This window comes from Euprymna scolopes, chromosome 10, assembly GCF_053919585.1.
Source record: "Euprymna scolopes isolate OS-2025 chromosome 10, ASM5391958v1, whole genome shotgun sequence".
NCBI classification, from domain to species: domain Eukaryota; kingdom Metazoa; phylum Mollusca; class Cephalopoda; order Sepiida; family Sepiolidae; genus Euprymna; species Euprymna scolopes.
In genome coordinates this window covers 70,330,787-70,347,016 of record NC_136491.1, presented here as the reverse complement: position 1 = coordinate 70,347,016, position 16,230 = coordinate 70,330,787, and the positions used below count along the sequence as shown (strand labels likewise).

The following is a 16,230-nucleotide window of genomic DNA, read 5'->3' as shown; positions in this document are numbered from 1 at the left end:
GGGTACGTTTACAATGAATAAACACTCCAATCTAGTAGATGTATTAGAATTTTTGTAGGAATTTTTGACACCCCTATCACGAAACTGCGAATAAAATATAAAAAACTCGTAATTTCTCTTTTAAAAGTTGGTTGTTTATTTTCTTTATGGATTATACTTCCAAAATAAACTATTAAAGTTGTTTTAAAAGTAATAGAATTTTTTTTTTTTTTTAAAACAGTAATGAATTTTACGAACTCAATATTTTTCAATTATTAAACTTTAAAAATCTATCAAAATTTTTCTATTGATTCTATTTTTACGATATTTTCAAGGTCAATGTGAAATTTTATGCTCTTTCCAATTTAAATGCACGCCCCCCCCCATTTTCAAGTGTCTATTAAAAAGTAAATAATTAATTTACTCACCAAAGTTTTATATATCACAAATTGAAGAGAAAAAGTCAATAAATAATATATTCAAATTTAAAACAAAAAAAGGAGTTTTTTAGAAATTTACCTGTAAAGTTCGAAGTTTAAAACCTTTTTTTTTTTTTAAACCACGTTTGTTTTTTCTTTTTTTTTTATGAAACCTTGGTCCTTGCTCCTTTAATTGAAAAAAAAAAAAAAAAAAGGGCTTGAATTACATTTTTCGAGTAGTTATAAGCTTGGAAAGACAGGGGGTTGAATAATTCACGCCTCCCATTTTGAAATGTCTTTTAAAAAGTAAATAATTTACTCACCAAAGTGTTATATATCACAAATTGAAGAGAAAAGGTCAATAAATAATATATTCAAATTTAAAACAAAAAAAAGTAGTATTTTTTAGAAATTTATCTGTGAAGTCCGAAGTTTAAAACCTTTTTTAAAAAAAAACACTTTTTTTCCTTTTTTTTTTTTTAATGAAACCTTGGTCCTTGCTCCTTTTTAATTGAAAAAAAATTAGGGCTTGAGTTACATTTTTCGAGGAGTTATAAGCTTGGAAAGACGGGGTGGAATTATTCACTATTTTTCACGAAATTTCTGACACACCTACCAATCTACTCATGTTAACAACGGCTTTCAGAATAGACCCCTACCAGCATACCCGAAAAGCTATAAAAGTTGGCGTGTCGAATGTGAACGATGAGTTGGACGTAATGTAAAAATGTACCGAATTTAAAAGGGAACGAAATTTAAATTTCCGTTCCATTTTTTACAACAACCGTAAAGCAGAGCATTCTATGCAAATTTTACCTAACTTACTGTATTAATGCTATTTTTTTAAGCAAAAAAAAAAAAATATTTAGGTTTGGCTATAAATTCCTAAACTCATTTCACCCTAAATAATTTAGGTGACTGAAATAGGAATCTAATTGAATCTTTAATTTCCTGAATAATACGCGAGAAATTCATTTTTCTTTGAGTTTTATCGAATTCATTAATACCGACTTTCGGGGCTTTTTTCGTAATGTTCCTATAAAAATTATTTTTTATTGTTACAAATTATGATGCTTTATCTATAAATATAAAAGCGAAAATGTTTGTATGTATGTGTGTTCACTTTTTCTGTGTGTCTACAAAAGGCTTCGTTCAGAGAAGCGGTCGGTCGGTTCACAAGATTTTAAAACTTTTTATATCACATAGAAATCGTAATATCTCACACTTAACAATGAAGCTCACCTGTCTATTTAATTTGCTCGATTTCGGGAAGATAAATATTCAATATTTGTCGCTCGCCGCATGTGGGTTAGTCTTTTTCCTATAACATCTTGGGGGGGGGGTTCAGCAGTAAATGAAATCCCGCAGTCAAACTTGACCTCATTAACTCATTAAAACGAGCACCTGCTAAATCCAAGTAATTGAATAAATTCAAATGTGTTTCTGTAAGCATGTTGCGGTGGGGCAATGGTTAACGTAGCACTTTTTTTTTTTTTCACAACTTTGTCTCAACGGTTCGGGTTCGATCCTCATACTTACTTCTTTTTTTTTTACCTCCCCCCCCCCCCAACACCCGGGCAACGCCAGGTACTCCTCGCTAGTTCATATAAAAAAAGCAAAAATAAATTCTTGCGTTTTTTATTTATTACTGAAAACCATAACTTTAGTAAAGGTATTTTTTGTTTAAACAAAATAAAACATTTTCACTAAGAGTTAAATAAAAAATAATTAGTTCATTATATTCTGCGATCATTATTTGATAAATACTGAAATTTTCATTAAAATTGGTTAATTTCCTGATTTTTGGTGAATTTTTAAGTAAAGGGAGGGTCAAAATGTTTATACACTGAGCGTTGGCATTCATTTTGTCTGTACCTACCATTTTTCGATCAGAGAGGGTTTTTTTTTTTTTTTTTTTGCAAGAAACAAATCATAAACTCAAACTTTTTATAATAAAAGTTAAATTGAAATATACTGCAAATTAAACATCACAATAATGGTGCAACATATTTTGAAATTAGAAAAATGAAAAAAAAACAAACAAACTTTGTTTTAGCATGTTAAAAGTATTTAGGTTGGTAGATAATTAAATTCTACTGTATTGATATATATATATATATATATATATTTTTTTTTTTTTTGCTGTTGTTTCTTGCTTTTTACAATTTTCGACTAAATACTTCTAAATTAAGCAGGGTTGCTTAGATCATATTTTAAACTAAACTTCGGAGGTTGGAATGCCCCCCTCCACCTAAAATGTACTTGGAAAAATCGATTTTATAGCGAGATTTAAGAATGGTTAGCCGAAAAAAAGGTGAAAATCAAAACAAATAATCAATAAATAATTGTTACCAAAGGCAATAAATGCTACTTTTTTTTACTTACATGAATGAGTTTATTTTGTTTTAAAGTATTTTCAAGCGCTTTTCTTTATTTTTTAATCCAAAATTGCAGGTGTGTGGGTGGGAAATATCTCCAGATTTTCTAGAATTCCCCGCTAGATTGTAAACGAAATCTCCAGATCTAGCAGGAAAACCGCTAAATTGTAACACTGGTCACATGACAGGAAGCGGTAATAAATAATTGTCCCTAAATAAAAAAAAAAAAAATGGCCTCTCGGTACAAACACTAGTCACGTGACAGGAAGCGGTAATAAATAATTGTCCCTAAATATGAACAAATAGACAGAACAACTAGACGATCACATGAGGTTAATTCTGACTAGACGATCACACACAACATTAAGGCTGACTAGACGATCAGACACGATCCCCTTTATGATACAACAAATATATAATATACGTCATCTCTTCTAATCCCTTATTAGAAATAACAACGCAACAAACACTCAATTTTGGTGACCGTGGACTAGTCTACCCGTACAAGGGTGTAAAGAAAAAAAAATCGAGACTGGAGGTTACCATAAAAAAATATTATAGAGACACAACAAAAAGAAAAAAATATATTTTACACTAGACATAAAAGATGAAAAGATAAAGAAAAAAAAACAACGTAAGGTCCATTTAAAAAAAAAAAAACATGATGAAAAAACAAAATATAGACGCACCAAAAAAAAAAGAAGAAAAATAGACACATTAAAATTATGTATAGTTATATTTATATGCTAAATTAAAAAGAAATAAGAGAAGAAAAAAACAGATAGCTCGATCAACATACAGATAACGAATTGATTTTGAATATGAAAATTGAAAACACAGAAAGAAAAAATATTAACGTTACGGTGTAGAAAAATAAACAGAAGAAATTGAAAAAAAAGATATATCGATCGACATACTGATAATAAATTGTTGATTTTTAATATGCAGCCAACGTGTAAAACAGAGAGAAAAAAAAAAGGAATAGAACATATGAACTTTAGTGACAGTTTGATGAAATGAGGACCTTTCACATTACCAGAGAAGATACGGCAATCATAAATATTTGTTACGAGTTAAGTTACACAATTATATACAGTTAAAATGTTGCAAGTTTAGACTGTAAAACTCGGTGTCTTTTTGTGAAGAAACAAGGGACAGTTTCTCCTAAGGTGAAATTTTTTTTTTCTTTAATTGTACGTTTTTTTCTTAGGAATCTTTTTATGGTGTGGAAATTGTGTGTAAATCGGTGTAAACTGTTTTATGAAATGTTAAAATGTATGTTTTTTAGGAAATGGCAGAAGAGGCCATAATAATAATCACTCGGATAAGTAAAATGTGATTTTTTTTCTTTAAAAAAAAAAAACCCTAGAGTTGGGTGACGTGGACAATTTTAGTTTTCATTGATTGTCATTTTGTGTTGAATTTTTGGTTGTGAAGGAATGTCTGAAAGTTTATGAGTGAGTCGTTTTTTTTTGTTTGTTTTTGGAAATGACTATGCATTTTAATTGTAAATGTCTATGGATTTTTTGTAAACGACTGTGATTTTTTATTTTTGATTCTGTGAGGTGGTAAAGGTGATGTAGCCGACCTCAGAATTGATGACGTGGACAAAATTGGTTTTTTACGAAACTGTGTTTTGTTATTTGGAGTTTTATTATTGGTGAGATGAGACTTTGTGAATGCTTATAAGAATTTTTTTATTTTTATTTTTTTTATATAATTGATGTTTCTCGAATCGGTATTGTGCGGGATTTTCTTGTTCTTGACATGTATTTTTTTACGCAGAATGGAGGAGGAGTGAATCTTTGCCTTATGGGGTTTATTGAAATAATGAAAAATTTTAAAATAAAAACATGTTGTTAATTCATTAATAATGATAGTAATAATAATAATAAAATTGGGAAAAAGAAAGAAATAAGATTTAAGCAGTGTAAGAAAAAACACACACTACTGGGTTGAATAAGGGGTCAACTAGTTCTTAAGTTTTGAAAGAGTCAAAGATTCAGTTGATATTTATTCTAATTTTTGAAATGGTTGTAGAATTTTTTTGTGGATAGTTTTTTTTTTTTTTTCGTGGGATTTTTCTCCGGATGCGTGGTCATTATTAGGTATATACATTAGAATTGAAATGATTTCGGAAAAAATAAGATGATACTGGAAATGGTTGGCTTAGAATAAATTAGAATTTTAGGAGTGGAACAAAAATAACAATTACGTAAATGGGTATTTTGAGAGTTTTCAGATGTGATAAGCTGGAAGAAAGAAATTGTTTTTGACAATCTTTTTTTTTATTATTATGCCCATAACATTTTTCCCAAGAAGAGTAACTTGGTAGGGAGATAAGCACTAGAGGTGCCCCTAATTAGAAAAATACAGATGGGAACCTGCGATATTGTGTGCTTTTAAAGCATGCCGCATGTAATGGTTTCAAGCAGAGGATAAGTCTTGACACAATAAGTTAAAAATGCAGGTGTTGGAAGGATACGAGAATCCTTATGAAAAAAGGGCTATGAGAGCCCGAAGGCTAATCACATATAGCTTAATGAGGTGAGAGAAAAGTAAAATATACCGTAGGTACGTAAGAAGATATAACCTTATAGTTTTTTAGAGATGCATGAATGTGGGATATCTCTGCTGGATCTTGGAAGCTCTGATGAGAGAAAAGAAAAATCACAAAAATCGGGCCATAGCTAGATTAGGCGCAAATATTCTCTAAATGTTCGTCAAAATTCCAAGAGTCCAAACAAGGAAATCCAAGTGAATCAGTGTGAAAAAAAAGGTATATCTTAAACTTTGGAAGCCAACCACGAAGATTAATTATGAGCTTTGCGATGTCCCGGAAAAGATAAGATAGTTACAAAATGAAAACAAAGCCATACTTAATAGAACAACCGGGCAAAGGATACGATCAGGGTACTTTTGGGACGAAAGGAGTCGCCAATTTCGAAAGATGTAAAGTGAGACCTCTAGTTTATGGCATAAGGGTGGCTGGATAAAGCAGCTGACATGGATCAGGGGAGGAATACCCTACACCCAAAAAGTAAATGCCAAGAAGATCAGAGAGGGTCTGATCTAATAAAAAAAATAAAATAATAATTGTGAAGTCAGTTGGAAAGGGCTGACTAAAGGAGTTTTTTTTTTTTAGCCTGATCTTTCTTAGCCGTGTGGTTGTGTAGATATAAAAAATGTACTAGAATTTAAAAATGCGTACATTTTTTTGAAAATAAGGATAGATGGAATGTTAGAGAATGGATCAAGAGAGAGAGAGGGTGTGTAAATTATAGTTAGACACGTTGACCGGAAGTCAGGATCAGCTGATCGGATTGCGTGTGAGTCATGTGATCAGGTTAGTTGAATCGTGGAGATTTGGTTTGGATTTAGAAGAGGACAGACGGTTTCACCGTTGTCACCTCCCCTTCACTGGGAGGGGGACACTGACGTGTGTAGAAACAAGACCAAGAGTACTACACAAGCCAGAGATTCACTTTCCATCTTCTGCAAGACATCTGGAAAGTGAAATAAACTATAAAACCAATTCCTTGTTTTGGAGTGATTGAATCTTCGTCCAAAACAGGTACCAGGTCTCCCCTCCAAGACGAGATGATTCCAGATTGACCAACGTCCAAGGCGCAGAAGGTATGTCTGAAAAATATGTATCACACACACACACACACACACACAACGGCATATGAACAAATAGACAGAACAACTACATGATCACACAACGTTAACTCTGACTAGACGATCACACACTATCCCCTTTATGATACAGCAAATATATAATATATGTCATCTCTTCTAATCCCTTATTAGAGATAACAATGCAACAGTTTGATTTCATTATTTTCTGATTTGTAATAGTGACTGGAGAAAGTTTAGAATCGAATGTGTAAATACGTGTAAATTTCTGGGTTGTGGCATTAAAAATTAGTAACAAAATACAGTACAGTATATAATACACATGTATATAATCAAATAACATAAATAACACCGTAAGGCGGGACAAATATCGCAACCAGGGGCTGGAAAAACATTGTATTCCACATTGTAACCTGAGGGGAAAACGTATCTCGGGGTTCTACTATATAAGGTTAAACGCCTAAATTTTGATGCGGTTAGGGTAATCAGAAGAGTGAAAATTTCCATTAGAATTAAATTTACGTGTTAGGATATTGCATCATAGTTAAGAAGTCTGAAATGACACATAGTGAATAAACTGATCAAATCTTTGTCTTTTTTCTTTCTCTGAACTGAGATTTATAGATATTCCGTGCCTTGGAACAACTGCTAACTCCCCATATGAAAAATGGGTTAGAAATATTATGTACGTATACTAGAAAAAATTGAAAGCATTATAAAACCACAAAATAATCGTGTGCTGTCTTTATTATTTAATCTTTACAACTATGGTTATCAACGAGACCGACAGCAACAACTTAGAATAACATTTCAGCAAAACAAGACTTTAACTGCAAGATGCCAATCATAGATTGGCATCTTGCAGTTTAAGATCTCTTATGAGCTGGTTAGTCCACTATAGTCCAGTACTGATTATAAACGATGAAAATCTGGATTTTAGTTTCTATTATTTTATTATGAAATAAAAATTTTATTCAATTTTTTCTCTGTTTACATCTCGTTTTCTATCTCTTACACCTACAGTCTCCCTTTCGTCTTCTCTGTCTCTCTCTCTCTCTCTTTCTACCTTTCTCTTTCACTACTTTTCTTTCACTCTCTTTCTACCTATCTCTCTTTTTAAAATAAGTATTTCATGGTAAATTATAAAATTTACTATTCAAGCAGTTTGTCATCAGATTTCTTAGACGAGCTTCATTATACTACAGAGTGCAATCGTACCGTCTTAGATTTGTGATAACAATTAAGTATACTTAAAATTGTATAAAACCAGAATTAAGTTCGTTTGTTTGTTTGTTTGTTTTGTTTTTTTTTGGCTCAGTGTTTCTTGTCAATGCTTCGGTATCAATGCCAATTTTAAAACCTTCAAAACATTCACACAATTTATAGCAAAAAAGTTAAGAATTTAAAAAGAATTTTAATTCTGCAGAAAGCAATGTTACAACTTTATTTCCCGTTTGTTTGTATTGTTTTGATTATTTGGGCAATTATTCTCATCTTGGGTGTTATTGGCACAACGTTTCGGTCGTTGAAACCTACGACCTTTGTCAGGTGTAAACTCCACGTTTTTTTGTTTTTTTTTCAACTAAGAAAAAGGGAGTTAGCTCTGTATTGCAAGAAATTGAACCTTCGGTTTGAGGGTGCGTTCGTAAATTATAAAAAAGTTAAATTTACAGGGGTCACAAATTGAGCTTTTTTTTCTTATAATTTACGAACACACCCTGAAACCCAATACGGAGCTAACCCCCTTTTCCTTAGTTGAAAAAAAACATGGTGTTTACACCTGATTTAGGTCGTAGGTTTTATTGACCAAAAGCTGATAACTGGTTATGTGTGTAATAAAAAATCTGTTGCAAGAATAATTGATTTTTTAACACTACATAGGTATAGCTAGATGTTTGTATGGATTTCTTTTCTTGAATATCTAGTTATAAAACTTATACGGCATACTCCCTTGGACTCACCAGTTCTCATCAGATCACCATAGTTAAACAACGAGTCTTGCCAGTACGAGATGGGTGATCATTCGGGAATAACAGGCTTTCTGCTTATCTTACCATTGTTTCCAGTCAGTCTTGGGCATCTCCTTGCCTCTGAACCCAAGCAGTGCCAATTCAGGAGAGGTGCGATTGGAGAGTGCGCAACTCTTGCCACAAAAATTTCATACGCAAATCACATTATCAGTGATGTTCATGGTCTACATCAAAATCGATGGACAGACATCATTGCTTATAGATCAATTTACTAGTGATTTCTTTTTTTTTTTTTTGTCTGGATTAAGTGCCTGACCATCGATTTGTCGGAAAATCAGTGTTGCATGTGTATTTACATTTTGGCTAGTGTTCTCTGATCTTTTCAGATGTATTGCTCATTTATGCTAATGTTTTTCCATTTATTTGCATACAATGTTTCGCACATAAATATAATGAAATGACTTTATGTTTATTTAACATGTTGATGAAGGTAATAGTGTACTGAAAAACTCATGATTACTCTTCCTCCCAACTGAGTCAACATTTCTAATTGTCTTTATGGTACAATCGAAGATTAATTATAAAGACTCCTCATTTCCACAGTGTAACATATCCAAACTTTGTGAGATATTGTATAACTATGACTGACCACCTTACACCAAATGCATGTACCATGATTCTTATGTCAGTGTTGAGGATTCTAGTTTAGTCGGTCACTGGAGCATAAAGCCATAGTCCACAGTTAAAGTTTACTTACATAATAAAGTCAACAACACGATATAGGTATGACATTTTAGACACTGGTGTGTGTGTGTGTGTGTCTCTCTCTCTCTCTCTCTCTCATTCGGATTTTGTCACTAATGTCTCTCCATCTAAGCTCACTCTCATTTTTGGCCTTCTAAATCTTATGGTAATCCTGGCATCCACAATTCTTCTGTTGTCTCTTTCAAGTCCAATCGACTCCTTTTCCTTCACATTTTTTCCCAGTCTCTATCTCCCTCCCACTCCAGCTTCTTTTTTCGGTTTTTACTTTTCTTTGTCTTTACTTTGTCTCTTATTTTTACCCTACCCTCCAACTATAATTGAAAGACTTCCCATGTTTCAACATCTTCTGGCATTCCTTATCTTGACCATCCAGGCTGTAGCCAATTATAATGGTGTCACTTGTCTAGAGTTCAAACAAACCATTCTTTTTAATTCCTATCTTTTATATTCTGTGTTATTGTGTTCAACATTGTGAATTGTTTTTATGTTTCTGAATTTTTTTTATTAAATAAATGGTTCTATTGAAAATTCTGTGCAGATTTTTGAGTTCAACAAGATACAACTGAAGAAGCTCAGAAGTTCCATTGACCAAAACGTGAAAATAACACTTGAGATGAGATTAGTAGTCAAAATAATGAATTGTTTTCTTTTGAGATTATATATATATATATATATATATATATATATATATATATGATGATATGATAGTTATATGTAACTTTTATTCCTCATCTTTTATTTAATATATATATTTATATTTACTGCGAAACCATTAGAAATTAAATGTTAGATTTAATTTTGATGCTTACACATTTAATTTAAATTTAAACCTTTTGACCAACTTAACATATCCGGACTCCTGACTAAGCCCAGGTATGGGGTGTTCTAAAGTACAACAATAATAAACTTGGCAAATTGATCAGTTAATTTATAGTTGTAGTCGAAGGATTTGCTCCAATTCATTGCAAGAACAAATAAAAGAATCTTTTATTTGTTCTTTATTTCTACCTTTTCTTTCTTCCTTCTTCTATTCTTTGTTTTATGATCCTTTGTCTTCTGTATAGTTTGATTAGATTTAAAAAGATGAGCTCAAAATTTCAGCCATTACTAGTTTAGCCAAGGTTTCTTTGTACACCTAATCTTGTTCAATAAGTTTGCAAAACCTGCTATATTAAGTCACCCCCCCAAAAAAAAAGAGGAGTTAATGTCTAGAAGAGTGGTCTCATAACAACAAAACAGACACTACACTATTTCCTCTGAATTGAACATTGAAAGATAATACAATTAATTGAAGTACTAGTATAAGCTTCTGTTTTAGATAGATATTAAATCTCCATTAGTAATAGGTGTTTGCTAGTAACTTTTGTTCAACTTTTTATATCAGAAAAGAACATAGTTATCTTTTGTAAAGAATGAATGGCAAAACGTTTCTGATTGTAACAGAAACTATTTTGTCGCTAGTGTCATCGAAAGGAATGAACTCGTAAAATTTCAAAATATCTAACTCTGGAAGACTTTAAGAATAAGTAGTCAGTATTCAGCCGTTTGCTGATTCTTCAGAGATTAAATAAATAAATGAATAAATAAATAAAATCTACTTGCTAGCATTCTTAAGAGTACAACTCTAACTTCTTCCAAAATCTCTGACTCCTCAACCCCGGTTGGTATGATTGCTGTAAATGTCTAATAATGAAGCAATTCATGTTTTTGTGTTTTTAAAAAATATTTCATTTTAATAAAACTATCCATCCTTATTTTGCTGCCATCTTTATGAAAAATAGATGGAATTTACTTCTAGTTTAATTGTTGTAATACATCAATGAAAGTGACAATTTACAAAAAATATTTTTTTTGATATTTTATATTAAAATGATCATGCCATTACTAACTAGCAGAGCATTATCACTGTCAAGGGAACACTCTATCAGGTATGTGTATGCAGTGTGATGTATGAAAGTATACCCTGATCAGTCAGGGTTGAGGATACTCGTTACATAGAAGGAGAAATAATATAAGAATGCTACGACGGATGTGTAATGTTAATCTTAAAGACAGGCATAGTTCTTCTGATCCGAGGAAGATTAAATCTGGACAGTATAGGTAGATGTGTGCAGCCTCTGTTCAGTCTTGGAAGACAATGGATATCCTCTGTAAAGATAGCTGCACATGTAATTATGAAATACAGGTTGCGCAATCTCCAACCACACCTCTCCTGAATCAACAATGCTTGAGTACAGTGGCAAGAAGTTCAGGATGACTGGAAACAATGTTGGGATAAGCGGAGAGCTCATACAGCATCTGGAATTCTCAAATGGTCACCTATTTTAGTACTAACCAGGCTCAATGTTGCTTTGTCTATGGTATCACTATTTTGAAAGAGTGTACGCGAGTTCTTGGGTTAGTAGATGTACAACAGTTTAAGTAGCAGGTTCAGTCCACAAGGGAAAGCACACACAAAAAAAAAAAACATGGGAGGAAGTGATAATGAACTTAAAATAAAAACCTGGCCAGAGATAGATTAGTTTATGATCCAATTTCTAAAAACTATCCAATGCATGCCAGTTTGTAAAACTGATGTTAAAACGAATATGATGATAATGTGGATCTTTCCTTTTATGTAAATAAATAAAAGGCTGTGGTGGGTTCTGGTAATATCTGAGCTTCAAATTTTACATAAATTCCAATTGGAAAAACAAATTCTTTTAGTAACAAAATTATAGTTTTGTGAAATCGGTACATAATAGAAAACTAAAAATGAAGATCATTTATATATCTATATTGAAAACATGGAATAACTTCAAAAAGATTCAAAATATAATATTAAGAAAACTCTTTTATTGAATTTCACTTTTACAAAAGATATAATTTAGTTTACACTACACATTTTTTTTTAACTTCTTTAGTTAATATACTTTTGATAGTTTTTGATTTTCATTATTTTCTTTTCTCTCACTTGTGTTAATTGGTTAATTTTAGTTGATTTTGTGGAGGTCCCTTTGATCTTGTAGTAATCTGCTTTCTTTAGCTTTTTTCTTTCAATTTGAAGACTTCCATTATACTTCCCATGTAGTAAGATCCGAAATCCACAAATTCCAAGAAAACCTGAAACACTTTCATCACTTATAATAGCAGATGAGAAAAATAAATTGTTCTTTTAACTGATATCAGGATGGAAAAGAGAAAGTAAATTGTGATTAAAAAAAAAATACTAAAATTTAAACAAATTTTTTAAAGCATTTAAACAGGCAAAAAATTATTGAAAACTCCCATCATTCCATGGGAAAAGACTAGTTAGTTGCACTTTTGAAAAATGCCAAAAAAAAAGCTTCAGTAGAAAAATTGAGGTCATCAATACCCCACTCTCCACACACATCCCAACAAAAGAATTTTGTAAAGGGGACCGTCGACCTGTACTCACTGGACCATAAGCAGCTTCAGTGAGATTTCATCTGCACCTTTAACGTCATGTGCGACAACGATAATATGCTGCTTGACCTCTTCTTCCACAGATGAGGCTTTATGGAAACTCAGAAACTGTACCTGAAACTATTTCTGATGAATAGTTGGAAGATTGAAACCAGGTACTTGCTTGTTTATGGGTACAAAACCGATTGAATGCCAATGATTTATTTAAGAATCAAAGAAAACATCAGTGACAGGTTACTTGTGTCATACACTAGAGAGAAGGAAATATAGAGAAACCACTCCACTCATTACACCTTTTCTGCTTGAAGTTTCACACGCCAAAAGAGACAACAAATCCTTACCCTGGAAATCATGATTACACAACTTCTATCTGGGGCCACTTTTAATATTTAAGGTGTCACTTAAACTTTTCCATTTAAACAATGGGCTTTCTTATGTAACATTCAGATTCTCTTCAGTAGTCTCATTTGCATGTATAAGCCCATAGAATTTGTGCTGAGTTCAAGATTCAAAGACACTGTACTTGTGCAATAAATATATGAAACTGAACGAAATGAAGTCCCAAAAAATATTTACATGCATTAGGTGTTCACATTGACAAAGTTGCATCCCTTGAACAAAAATTTGGATAAATCTTTTCTGAAGATAGCTAAACATTGTTTTTAGCCTCAAGTATGTGTGTGTTCTATCACTAAAACTAAAATTACCAACCTCGTATGCTTCATTTGCTGATAATTTCCTTTTTTTATGAATCTCATGGCCTTATAGTTCTTTGTTCAGTGTGATGAGTCTTGCCTTGATTATTTCTAAATACAAGTCACTAATTTTGCTTTTAGCAATTTTGGTGTGTTTTAGTTAGGAAGACCTGACAATGCTCAAGATTGAATGAGGATCACTGCCTTGCTAAATAGTGAAAGGGAATAAGTTAACATAATAAGATCATTTTAGTATTCAAAAAGTTGAACAAGACCACAGCTTCTCCAATTTGGCAATTTCAAATGTTTTTTTTTTTAACTAGTTAATTTGATTTTGCCGTTTGTTGACATTTTCTTTCTGGTGAAACGATTTTTTTTAAATTATTTATGGAAGGGGTACACTAGTGTGTGTATGCATATATATATATATATATATATATATATATAAAGAGAGAGAGAGACTGGTTTCCTTCTATAAAAATATAGTCTTATCTTTAAATTTATTAAGACAGGAATAATAATTAAAATTTCCGTGAGAAAAATTTTAAATATCAAAGAAAAACTAATCAAATCTTATTTCTTATTTGTTTTTTTTTGTTTTTTGTTTTTTTTCTGAAAGGATGTGACTAAACTAAAAAAGCAAATGAATTTTCCAGGGTGAAGTGGGGGCATAGTTGTTCTTTAAACTTATTTTAAATGTTCACTTAGCATAATAAGGTTTCAACAAAGGTCTAAAGTTCGACAGAAGCTTTTGTTCAGACAACACCAAAAACAAAAATATAAAACTACGAAAAGCGCTCTTTTAACTGAACGAATTTCTTTATCATCTGCATTTTTTTTCATGTACTTCATTGTTGTATCTCATTTTTGAAAACGAGTTGGTGTTCACGTATGTACTAACACCTAAAAAAAAACTGTCAACTCTGTGCATACGCCTTTTCCTTATTGTAAATGGCCACTCAACAAGCAAAATATCATTTGAATTAGGTAAGTTCTCAGCTCTACCTTCATAACCTAAAATTTGAGAATTAACCACCACTTGAACCCAATAATTAATAAATACCATATCATTGGATAACTCATAAAAATTTATCTAAAAATATGTTGTCTTTGAATTGATTAGTTCTTGTGCAATTGATTAGCCCGATGCAAAAATCTTTATAGTTTTTTTTAATTTTTTTTTTTTAATTACATTTTCATCCCAAACAAGGCACATTGCAATTTTGATGTAGGGGCTACTATCAGGGACATAAGCATCAGATCAAGATGTCGGTTCACGTTACACTTTAACTTCTGCATATCAGTACAGTTAAGGAAGCATGAACCTGGAAGGGAATTCCAAAGTCTAGCAGTTCTGGGGAAGAAACTACTGGAGTAGAAGGCTCTCTTACATCTAGGGATCTTTACTGTGAAGGGGTGGGATTTAGCTGCTTGTCGGGTTTGTCGGTATTTACGTCGAGGGAGGGTACAAGTGCTTGCAGTTCGTCAGAGCATTCACCGTCAAAGTACTTGTAGAACAGGTAGAGGGATGCAACATTTCGTCGATGGGACAGAGGCTGAAGCTTAGATGACAGTTCAGGACCTATCAGGTGGGCGGCTCTCTTTTTAACCTTGTCTAGGAACGAGAGACTAGTGGCAGATGCACTAGCCCAAATATGACAGCAATACTCTATACATGGGCGAATGGTGCCCTTATATAGGTACAGGATACTTTCGGGCGTTAGTAGCTTTCTAGCACGGTAGAGAGAACCCACCTTCCTCGCCGCAGTCCTGGCAATACTCTCAATGTAATTGTTCCAACTCATGTTTCCTGTGGACGTTAGGCCGAGCAGTTTAAAAGATGTACTTTCAGGTAAAGAGTCATTGGCCATTGCTGTTGGTGGTAGAGAAGGTTTCTTGTAATTATTGAAGGAAACAAGTTTAAAATATTTAATATTTTGCATTATGTTGAATGTTCAATTAAACAATTATTGTATGTTTTGACATTGGAATAATAATTTGGATTGATAGAAATTAAAATTTTTTTTTTTGTTTTTTTGTTTTTTGTGTGTGTTTTTTACTTAATTATGGAATTGTTCCTAAATTTGAAATTTACTCTATTTTTGGTAGTTTTCATTTATAATGATCAAAATAATTTACAAGTAAGAAAAAAAAAAAAAAATAGCTGGGCATTTATTCACAACTTATTTTTGTTTGAACTCGTGCTTTGTAGTGTTTATTATTTTGGTGGTGGGGGGGGGTAATAGTATTTAATGTTACCCACAAATCATGAGTTCAAGCAAAAATTGGTAATTTTCAACATGGACGACTGTATAATGAAATTAAAATAGAATACATTAATTGAAACTATTCACTTATTCAGTCTTCGTAGCAGAATTGTAGAGTCAGGGGGTATAATGTCCAACTTTGACTTCAATAATCCCGAAATATCGAACCTCTTATTTTAAAGTCTTTCGATGGTCAGACTTGATTATTCAGAGATAAAAATCTAACTCTGACTCCTTCAATTCAAACTAATAGGTCCCCCACTATGAACCAAACTCCAACCCCTACCCTATTGCCATATTGTTTCATTCCTGTGCCTATTTTACAAGTATTTTAATGAAATGTGCTCTGACAAACTTGTAGCCCTTATGCCCCCTCAACATAAATATTTTTGACTAATCCAACAAGCAGCAAAATCCCATCCCTTCACTGTAAAGATCTTTAAATACTGGGAAGCCGTGTACTTTAATAGTTTCTTCCCTCAAACTGCTAGACTTTGGAATTCCCTCCCGGTCTTACATGTAGAAGTTCAAGTATAATGTGAGAAGACATCTCGCTGCTCAACTCCCTACATAGTGTCCCTGTAGATATGGTTCTAAATAGTAGTCCTTTACATCCAAGTGACAATGTGCTTTGCTTGGAATGAATAAGAGTTTAAAAAAAAAATGCATAGATAACATGCTAGATTCTTAAC

At 32.2% G+C, this 16,230-nt stretch overlaps 1 protein-coding gene across 1 annotated transcript in view; it reads left to right on the top strand.

Moving 5' to 3' along the window:
* Positions 1-16,230, top strand: part of LOC145286491 (cytosolic 5'-nucleotidase 3-like) — an 85,342-nt gene that overhangs the window by 18,368 nt on the left and 50,744 nt on the right.